Source organism: Dama dama, chromosome 6 (assembly GCF_033118175.1).
Source record: "Dama dama isolate Ldn47 chromosome 6, ASM3311817v1, whole genome shotgun sequence".
Lineage (NCBI taxonomy): Eukaryota > Metazoa > Chordata > Mammalia > Artiodactyla > Cervidae > Dama > Dama dama.
This window is the reverse complement of record NC_083686.1, coordinates 37707679-37719080: the sequence shown is the minus strand read 5'-3', so window position 1 is coordinate 37719080 and position 11402 is coordinate 37707679. Positions and strand designations below refer to the sequence as shown.

General features: G+C 38.6%; 1 pseudogene; it reads left to right on the top strand.

The window, feature by feature from the left end:
• Positions 1 to 9943: 9943 nt before the first annotated feature.
• Positions 9944 to 11016, top strand: LOC133058553 (actin-related protein 2/3 complex subunit 1A-like; annotated as a pseudogene).
• Positions 11017 to 11402: the final 386 nt, after the last annotated feature.

The following is an 11402-nucleotide window of genomic DNA, read 5'->3' as shown; positions in this document are numbered from 1 at the left end:
TTCTCAGAAAATAGGTAAGATGGTCTGGTCCTCCCGTCTCTTTAAAAATTTTTCATGGTTTGTTGTGATCCACATAGTCAAAGGCTTTAGCATAGTCAGTGAAGTAGAAGTAGTTGTTTTTCTTCAATTCCTCTGCTTTCTCAGACACAGCTGAGCTACTAAGCATGTGCACAACCTGTCTATTTATGGAAGCAGATAGCCCACTTCTATCTTAAAGTGATTTGCATAAGTCTGGTGTACCTGTGCCTGGCATATAATAGCCATTCAATAATTACAGTAGTATTTTTGGTAATTGTTTTTATTTACCTCTGATACCATGAAACTATTACTGCCATCCCAATACTCCTATTCTGAGATGATCTCATTTATAACATAGACTTTGTTGAAGACTCTAAGATAGTACTTCACTTTGTACATCTTAGATACGCTTTCTACCTCTTTGGTTTTTGTCCTTCTTTTCACCTCTGGATACATCAAGATATTTGTGAAGCCCTAATATAAATGCTTGATATTATCCCAGCAATGAACTGTCATAGAGAGAACTGTACACAACCACATCTGTGTGGGACAAGCATAATTCTTCAGCATTAGAAGTGCTTTTAGGGGAAGACGGTAAATAATGACTCTCTGTGAAAGTCACAGAGCTTTTAGAAGATGGATGGATTTTTCTATCCTTATATAAGGGCTAATGTTTATGTCAGTGACATTTTACAAACAAATGAACAATGCTTCTTCTTAGACTGCTAAATTTGAAACCAGAAAGGAGATGATAGGTAGCACTCATCATGTAGTTAAATTATGCTTACTAGCTACTGGGTGATAAGATGTAGCTTGGGCGATCAATCAATTTTGGGGCATATTTTTAATTTCTCCAGGTATTTGTAGGGATTGATTACTATTGTTCCATTAGGTAACATCATTGCATTATTTTAAGGTTGATATCATTAGCTGCAGACACATGCAAAATATAAGAACTAAATGTTAAAAGACAAGGTGACCCTCTATCTTAGAATACAGATAAATAGTAAATGAGCTCTATAACCTCCAACATTGATGTTTCAAGGTAATTTAATAACAAGAGCCTTAGCTAAAATACTGAAGTGTGATACTATATATCACAGTCAGAGGCATTCACTGACTGTAAGGGCAATTAGTTACAGTGACTTTTCCAATCCTACCATATTAAATTTAATTAATTTATCATTGATTGAAAGATACCTTGTTTTTATTAGACACTTTCTAGGCATTTGCTGATATTAATAAAACTAGTATATTTATAGTTTTAGCCTAGAGAGATGGGTGTTTATTCATTTCTAAGACAATGATTCAGACATTATGTTTAGATTTTATGAAGGCTGTCTATGGGTCAAGGTCACATGCACACAGCTGTGTGTGTGTGTATATGTCTGAAAAAGGGAGGAGAGAGAAGGAGAGTTATGGAGGGAGGGAGAGAGAGACACAGGGAGGGAGAATTATATTGCTAAGTTCTTTTTTCCTTTTGACTGTGAAAATGAAATGCTCCACCCTACCCCCACCCACCCTGCTGTCTTTTCCCATTAGACTGCTATCTCCAAGAAGGCAGAAACTAGATGTTGGTGTTTATAATGCACAAATACTTTGCACAGTATTATGTTCTTATAGATATTAATTCTGATTCCAAAGGAGCAGCAGCTGATATTAAAACTGTTACAAAGTAAAGAAGGGAAATGCATGGAACAAGAATTCATCTCAATTATTATAAATGGCAGTCCTCCAGTGACATTTAGGTAGTGTATCTTAGATATTAAGAACTCCAATTTCAGAGTCAGAGAAACATAAGCTTGAGTCCCAGCTTTTCTGCTGAGATTTGCTGATATCAGGTGAGGTAATTAAATCTTATTTTATTCATTGATGAATAGGTAAAACAAAAATACCTATTACATTGTCTTGTGTGAATTCTTATTATCATTGTTATGTATTTTTTCATGATGTCTATGCAATTGCATTACTAAAAGTGTGATTCATCTCTAAGATGTTCAAAAAATGTACAGCAGTCTGCCTAGTATGTGGCAGAGAGAGAACACTAAGAAAATAGCACCTGCACCTGTTGGATACTTACCAATTAGCCATTCTTCTCATTTTTGCAAACAGGATGATGATTTTATTCACATTTAGGGGAAGGCTGTGCGCTGCACAGAGCATGGCTAGTAATTGATATAGTCAGTTATACAAATCCTATACTTCTTCACCTGGTTTAGGACTGAGCATGTGACCCTGTTCTGGCTAAAAAAAAAAAGTAAGAATAACACAGCTGAGGGACTTTAGACAAAAATTTCCTCTCTAATTAAAACGGATGGTGCATAAGGGGGCCCTTCATTTCCTTCCCACCTTTGCCTTTCAACACAGTTATTTTTTACTGAGATTTGCAGCAGCTTTGGATGATCGTGAGGAAAGAGATAGGAGAATCATAAACGATTGAGAGGTCCGATGTGGTTGAGCTACTGAATTAACCTCTGAGCTTCTTGTCCTTCAAGATTTATTAATAAAACCATATGTTTACGTCACTGATGGTTACTTGAAGCCAAAAGCATTTTAGGGCTACTGTTCTAGTTAAAATGCATGATTTTATCAAATTCTTTCTTTGGACGCTCTCAAATGACAAGTCTAATAATCTAATAAACAATATGTTTCATGTATTCAGTTATTCAACACAGTTTCTTAAACTCAAAAAGTGAAACAAATATTTATTAGACACTGGATGGGGGATGCTGAACAAATTAGGACAGTTAGTGAGCAACAGTACCTTGTACTGAAACCCCATGGGCGGTGAAGTGTGACAAAGCAGAGTCGTAATCTGGATGTTACCAACAGCAAGCTGTGTGGCCTTTAGGACACCACTTAGAGTCTCTGAAAAACAAGGATAAAATCGTTTCACCCCTAACATTGTCTCAAAGATTAGTGTTTGAAGTTACCTCAATGAAAAATTAATCAATCAATCTATGAGAGAAATGGAAAATTTTATTCCGGCCAGATTGAGAGCAATAACTAAGGAAGAGCATCTCAGAAACCTCTAAGAACTGTTGTGCCAATTAGAAGTCAAGGCACAGTTCTGAAGGTTTTTGAGACAGAGGGCTGTACATTAAATGATGTGTTATTGACTGTTTACACAATCCAGATCTAAGTGTCATGTGGTCCTCATAAGATCAAGAAGAAATGTTATTTTTTAAGAAGTTGTTTTGTTGGTGCTAGGGGAGTGTTTTGCTTTATGGTTGAGCAGGTATTTCTGCCAATGGGGGAGATTTGGTCGATGCATACTGTGAATACACAGTGCATAGTGTGATGAGAGAGGAGGCCACAGGGCAGAGAAAACTTTTTTTGTCTTGCCATAAAATATGAGGTTTTTTTTTTTTTTTTTTTTTTTTTTCCGGTACTATCTCTAAACTCAATATGTAATAGTTGAATGTATGAGCAAGTGGCATATTCTGCCATTGTTCCTAATAATGATATTTTGCTTAAAGTTTAGCTTTCTAAAAAGAATGAAACAAAATTCATTTTAGAACACATCACTTAAAAAATAGTTATTAGAAATGTAGATAAATTTGTTAAAATGTTCACAAACCTAAGACTCCTGGGAGGGTATGATCTACATTCCTTCTATTTTCTCGTGGACTTTCTACGCTGCCTTACATTGCAGCTACTAGTCACCTATCTTTTGCTGCAGTGATTTTAATGATTTAAGCCAAAATAAAATCTGTGTATGCTCACTTATTTTGTTTGAAAATAGAAGTCTAGGACAATCAATTAAAATTTCCTCACTTTAAAACAAGTAAGTATAACTTCTCATTCAAAGTGTAATTAATGCACAGAGAACATTTTATTGTGATAAGTTTAAATGTATATAATGACAACCCACTCCAGTATTCTTACCTGGAAAATTCCGTGGACAGAAGAGCTGAGCAGGCTACAGTCCATGGGGTTGCAAAGAGTTGGACATGACTGAGCGATTAATATACACACACACAATGACTATTATTAACATCAATATGTGTGTGACCTTTATTAATTTTCACCTATATTTTACTGGCATATACGCAAAATCATATAGGGGAAAATTATATATAGCTAAGGATCTTGGAGCCTTATTGAATATAACCTAAAAATTAGATATATTTTCAAATAACTTAAACGGGTATTAACAAGAGTAATCAACTCCTCCTCAGTCAATTCAGTTGTGTTAGATTCTGCAACCCCATGGACTGTAGCCCACCAGTTTCCTCTATCTGAGAGATTCTCCAGGCAAGAATACTGGAGTGGATTGCCAGTTCCTTCTCCAATAGTTATCAAAGTTAACATATATTGAGTACCTGCTATATGCTAGACACTGTTCTAAGCACTCTATGTATAGTAACTCACTTAAACCCATGCTGTTGCTATTATTATTCCTATTTTACAGAGAAGGAAACTGAGGCACAAGGGGATTTATTAACTTGCTTAAGCGTATACAGCTATTAAGTGGTAGATCTGGGAAATAATCTGGCATATGATCTAGGCACTCTGCTATAGAACCCATGCTCTTAACCATAACATACATTACTTGGAGGTGGTTAGATTTATAGTAGTCCATCATTAGTACATGCTGATGGTTCAGTTTTTAAAAGCTTAGGGATTCTGAAAAATAAAAAAGTCAATAATACTTTGAATAAATATTGGTACTCTGTTGTAGGAAGAAGGGTCTTCTTAGAAACTGAGGATAGATTATGCTTTGAATGTTGTTCAGTCGCCCGGTTGTGTCCAACTCTGTGCTACCCCATGGACTGCAGCATTGCAGGCCTCCCTGTCCCTCACCATCTCTTGAAGTTCGCTCAGGTTCACGTCCATTCATTGCATCTGTGATGGCATCCAATCATCTCATCCTCTGACACCCTCTTCTCCTTTTTTGGATAGGCAGTGCATAAAAGAGGTGTGCAGTTAAGCAAAGAGCATGAGTAAAATCATTCATGCAGCAATGAGCTTGTAACACATAAGGCACATTAAGGAAATTGATGAAAATAGCCTCAGAAAAAAATTTAAAAATCACTTTATAGTCTATTCCTTTTGTTGTTGTTTTCATGTTTCCCTTTTCCCTTCAGGGCCTCCTCTCAGTCAAATGAGGTGACAGGCTTAATAATAACTCCCCAAAGATGCCCATGTCCAAACTGAAACTTTTGAAAATGTTCTTACATGGCAAAAGGGACTTTGCAAATATAATTTAATTTCAGAATAGATAAATGAATTTCAGAATAGATAAATTATCTCAGATTATCTGGGTGGATCCAATCTTATCCTGTAAGCTCTTGAGAGAGAAAAATTTCCTTGGTTGGAATCGAAGATGCAACAGCAGCAAAAGGTAAATGGGATACAGCACGAGGTGAAACCAGAGAGGTCCCAAGCCTGAGAGGGATTCACTGTGCTGTTTCTGGTTTTGAGATTTAACAGTCCCATCAACGAGGGCTAGAGAGAGGTTTCTAGGAGTTAAGGTGTCTCTGGCTGACAGAAGCAAAGAAAGGGAATTAATCTTACAACTTTATGGACTGAAATTGGACAGCAATATGAACGAGCTTAGACTGGATTCTTCCCCAGAGCCTGCAATAAGAAACAGATTCCTGTTGACATCTTGGTTTCCATCCAGTGAGACCTATCTCAGATTTCTGACCCTACAGAAACTGTGAGAAAAAAAAATTGTGTGTTGTTGTAAACAGCCAAGTTCTAGTAATCTGTTACAACAGTAATAGAAAACAAATATTGATGATGTGCCGAAGATCATATATGGACTATGGAAGAGGCAAGGGCAAGTAAGTGGTAAAATTTCTATCACTTCAAGTCCTGACAATAATGGAGACATATATAAATACTTCAAAAATCTTTTTTCTCAGATTATTCAGAAGCCTGATATTTAAAATGGTTTATTTCTACCTTTTTTCTCTCTTAATGTTTAAGTAAATGAGTTGTCATTCCTTAAAGTGGAGACATTACTTTGCCAACAAATGTCCATATAGTCAAGTCTATGGTTTTTCCAGTAGTCATGTATGGAGGTGAAAGTTGGACCATAAAAAAGACTGAGAGCTGAAGAATTGATGCTTTGGAACTGTGGTGCTGGAGAAGTCTCTTGAGAGTCCCTTGGACAGCAAGGAGATCAAACAAGTCAACTCTAAAGGAAATCAACCCTGAGGATTCTTTGGAAGGACTGATGCTGAAGCTGAAGCTCTAATACTTTGGCCACCTCATGCAAAGAGCCGACTCATTGGAAAAGACCCTGATGCTGGGAAAGACTGAAGGCAGGAGAAGGGGATGACAGAGAACAGGATGGTTGAACGCCATCACTGACTCAAAGGACGTGAGTCTGGGCAAGCTCCAGAAGATAGTAAAGGACAGGGAAGACTGGCATGCTGAAGTCCATGGGATAGCAAAGAGCTGGATGTGACTGAGCAACTGAACAACAACGACAAAGCGGAGATGGAAATGTCAACCCACTCCAGTATTTCTACCTGGAGAATCCCAGGGACAGAGGAGCCTGGCGGGCTGCAGTCCAGGGGTTCGCACAGAGTCAGACACGACTGAGTGACTAACTCTATCCAAGTGCTTTAAAAATGGTAAATTTAAATTGATAGTCTACTCCATTTCCTGTCTCTCCACATCAGGAGTTTTCATTTAACTGGGGGTATCTTTCATCTTAGTCAATATATATAGGAAAGTAGTGGAACTAGAATCTTGCTTACTTTGAGAGTTCTATGAGACTAGATCTTTCATGAATTGTTATAGGGGAGGAAAAGAGAAAACAGTCTTTTCCTACTGGCATGTTGAAATATAAAAAGAAAAGATTTACTATTCATGAGGAAGATACCAGTAACCCAGGTTACTTGTGGTTTCTAAAATACGAGGCTGTGTCTCTTGCCAAGGGAAAAGTTTCCAGCATTGAATATGCATTTCCTATTGGTGTATCTTTGTGTGACTTTCTATATTCCAGGCTTCATTGTGGTCTACTTCCCTCATGTGAATCTGTTTGTGAGGGTTAAAAACAACTGCTTAGTTACAGATAATGATCATGTTAATACTCTACCTCCTCTCTTTTTAGCATTGATCTGTTTAGTTTTGTATTTATAAATATGATAATACTTAAATTTTGAATAAGTTCTTTCAACATCAAAAATGCAAATTATACCTAAAAAAAGTGGTCTATCCTAAACAAAGCTATATCTGAAATTTAGGAAATAATGGAAAAAACCTTCTGAGCTAGGGTAAAGACTGTATTTTCTTTCCTTGATTGATTTTAAATTAGATTTTTTTTGTTGGTTAGCTATTTTTTGTTGTTGCTTTTACACTGAGATAATTAAAGCTATGTTGAACAGAGATGTCTTTTTTTTTTTTTTTGGTGATTGTATTTCTAATGATGACACTAAAAGGAAAAAACACAGGATTTCAAGTGCTACAGGCTTAACCACAAGTAAAGACAGAGTTAGAGGGGTTGTTAGGTTGAGATGAATTCTAGTGATTTAAATTATATTTCTCTAATTTGTTTTGAAACTAGCTCTCATGTTTTAATATGTATGTTTTATATTATGTTGATTCCAGGACTTAGAACATTGATTGTCTCATTGTTTTTTAAAAAGAAAAGCATGAACAATTTATTATTCTGTTTAATTGTTCTATTACAGGACAAATTGTTTAGAATCTTCCTACCTTAACTGGCGCTACCCTAGTGGTTCAAATGGTAAAGAGTCTGCCTGCAATGCAGGAGACCTGGGTTCGATCTTCCCTGGGTTGGGAAGATCCCCTGGAGAAGGAAATGGCAATCCACTCCAGTATTCTTGCCTGGAGAATCCCATGGAAAGAAGAGCCTGGCAGGGTACAGTCCCATGGGGTCTCAAGAATTGAACACAACTCAGTGACTAAATCATGGTCAGTTCAAGCCAGAAGCCAGGGCCTGAGCTCAAAATGGGTGGGGAAGACAGTGGAGGAGGGGAGGAAGGCATTGATTTAAAACTGCAGTTAACTCTTGTACAACATGGGAGGTTAGGGGCCGACCCCCATGCATTCAAAAATCCACATATAACTTTAGCTTTACTGATAACATAAGCAGTCAATCAACATTTTTTGTGATATATGTTTTATAAGCTGTATTCTTTTCTTAATTCTCTCACTTTATTCTTTTTGAAAATGGTTTTAACTGTTCTACTTGCCTTGATTTTCTTTTTCTTTTTTTAATTTATTTTTTAATTGGAGGACAATTGCTTTACAATATTGTGCTAGTTTCTACCATACATCGGCATGAATCAGTCATAAGTATACACATATCTCCCCAGTCCTGAACCTCCCTCCCATCTCCCACCCCTCTAGGTTGTCAAGAATGGGTTGAGCTGCCTGTGCCATACAGGAAACTCCCACTGGTAAACTGTGTTCCTACAACAAAGTAAGCTAGAGAAAAGAGAATGCTATTAAGAAAATTGTAAGGAGAAAATGCATTTACAATCCTGTACTATACTTATTGATACTGTAAGTTTGTGTTGTCTGTTTATAAGATGAATCCTCCATCAGTAAATAGATGAATATTTTCTCATATGATGATGAACATACTGTAGATGCTAATTCTAGACATCAAAAATGAAAAGATATGAAAAAAAGTAACTTTTATTTACAAGTATAATGATGTGTGCATTGATAAAAACTAGCAACAATATAATTGCTTTTTGGTAGCCTAACCTATAGACTAATGAATGGATATTATAAAATCTTTGACATATATTATTGCAGTCATATTCATAGTACAGTATTGGAAGCATTGTTACATTAAAAGCACATGTGATGATAGGCTCCAGTTACAAAAGAGAGACATAGTGTATGGTAATATACTTCTATGAAAGCAAACTTCAGAACAATAATAAAATCATAAAATTATTAATTTTTTATTAAATATCACTCACCTTATGCCTATGTAAGGATGGACTAGTAACTATACATATTTTATGCATTCATAACATACCTAACTTTTTCTTAATTTAAAAAATTATCTAGGCTATAAAGTTCATTTATGAGCTTTTTCAAATTGACACAAATCTCCAAAATTTGTTCCAATATATTTATCAAAATTAAATCCACATATAGGTGAACCTGCAATGTTCAAACCCATGTTGTTCAAGGATCAACTGTAGTACAAACTTGAGGAAAGACTGAGGGAGAATGGAACTGAACTGAAAAGAAGCGATAACTTAGGGAGACAGCTGTGGGCTTAGGCCCAGAGAAAGAGAGTGAGTGTAATCAATGTGCAAGATTCATTTCATTTCTATATGATACTGTGCTGAATTGAGTGCCACTATGCTAAGAGGGCCAGGTTATTGTAGGGATGAACTAAACTTATAATGGAGATTACAGATGAGTCAGGAGGTGGAAGAAAAATATGGTAAAGTTTCAAAAATGACTTTAGCCAGTGAGAGTTTTGTGAAGGCCATGCCAATAGGAAGAGCTATTGAGATAAGACTGAAGGAGTGCAAAGGTCTTGAGTGTGTAGTCTGCCAACATCAACCTTAAAGGCCAACTGAAAGAACCAAGAAGAAAAGGAGTATTACAGAAGAGCTCAGAGCAGCCATTGGACTCTTTGCTGATGCAATGACATGCTTCTCATAGTCAGTGAGGTCACCTGGTTGCCCACATTTATCTAACTAAACATTATCTTGACTAGGAACAGGAATTTGGTAAGAAACGGAAATAAGAGAAACTGAGTTGTTGCTGAATTGAAAGACTGATTCGTTACATTTTAAAAATATTTGGGCCTCCGCCCGCGCCCGCCAGAGCCTGTTCGCATCGACTGACCAGATTCCGCGAATTCAATGCTCCGAGCCCATCCGGACGGCCCTGATGCCAGCTTTCTATCCTTTGAAAACACTAAGAATAATGTCCCTGCATCAGTTTTTACTGGAGCCAATCACCAGTCATGCCTGGAACAGGGATCGTACCCAGATCGCCCTTAGCCCCAATAATCATGAAGTCCACATCTATAAGAAGAACGGGGGCCAGTGGGTGAAAGCTCATGAACTCAAGGAACACAATGGACACATCACAGGTATTGACTGGGCTCCCAAGAGTGACCGCATCATCACTTGCGGGGCTGACCACAACGCCTACGTCTGGAGTCAGAAGGATGGTGTCTGGAAGCCAACCCTGGTGATCCTGAGAATTAACCGGGCGGCCACTTTCGTCAAGTGGTCTCCGCTGGAGAACAAGTTTGCTGTGGGTAGCGGAGCACGACTCATCTCCGTCTGTTACGTCGAGTCTGAAAATGACTGGTGGGTGAGCAAGCACATTAAAAAGCCCATCCGCTCCATGGTCCTCAGCTTGGATTGACATCCCAACAACGTCTTGCTGGCCGCGGGATCCTGTGACTTCAAATGCAGAGTGTTTTCTGCCTACATTAAAGAAGTGGATGAGAAGCCAGCCAGCACGCCCTGGGGCAGCAAGATGCCTTTCGGTCAGCTGATGTCCGAGTTCGGTGGCAGAGGCACCAGCGGCTGGGTGCACGGGGTCAGCTTCTCGGCCAGTGACAGCCGCCTGGCCTGGGTCAGCCACGACAGCACCGTGTCTGTTGCCAATGCCTCAAAAAGTGTGCAGGTTTCAACTCTGAAGACGGAGTTCCTGCCCCTCCTGAGTGTGTCGTTCATCTCAGAGAACAGCGTCATGGCTGCTGGCCACGATTGCTGCCCCATGCTCTTTAACTACGACGACCGCGGCTGCTTGACCTTTGTCTCCAAGCTGGACATCCCTAAACAGAGCATCCAGCGCAACATGTCGGCCATGGAGCGCTTCTGCAACATGGACAAGCGGGCCACGACCGAGGACCGCAACATGGCGCTGGAGACGCTACACCAGAACAGCATCACCCAAGCGTCTATTTATGAGGTGGACAAGCAAGATTGTCGCAAATTTTGCACTACCAGCATCGACGGAGCCATGACCATTTGGGATTTCAAGACCTTAGAGTCTTCCATCCGGGGTCTTCGGATAATGTGAAGCTGAGTGAGCCTCCAGACCTAGCATGAGGACGGACTGGCTGCAGCGGGGCAGATCCGCCATTCGCACTGGGAGGAGAGCCCGCCGCCAGCAAACACTGAAGACGCACATGGCGCAAACCTCCTTGTGTGTTTCTGTTTGAACATAATTGGTGAAAGTGTTGGTTTTTTTAGAGCAGCAGTGATTTGGGTTTTGTTTGGGGGGTTGTTTTGTTTTGAAATTTCATTCCATTCTTGACCAAAGCTTCCCTTTAAGTAGTTTATTATGGAACTTTGTCAACACTAACTTAAAGGAAGGGGTGGGGAGGTATGTAAATTGTCTGCTGAAAAAAATTAAATAAAAACACTGAAAAAAAAATTTTGGTTTGACTAAAAAGTGAGTTGGAG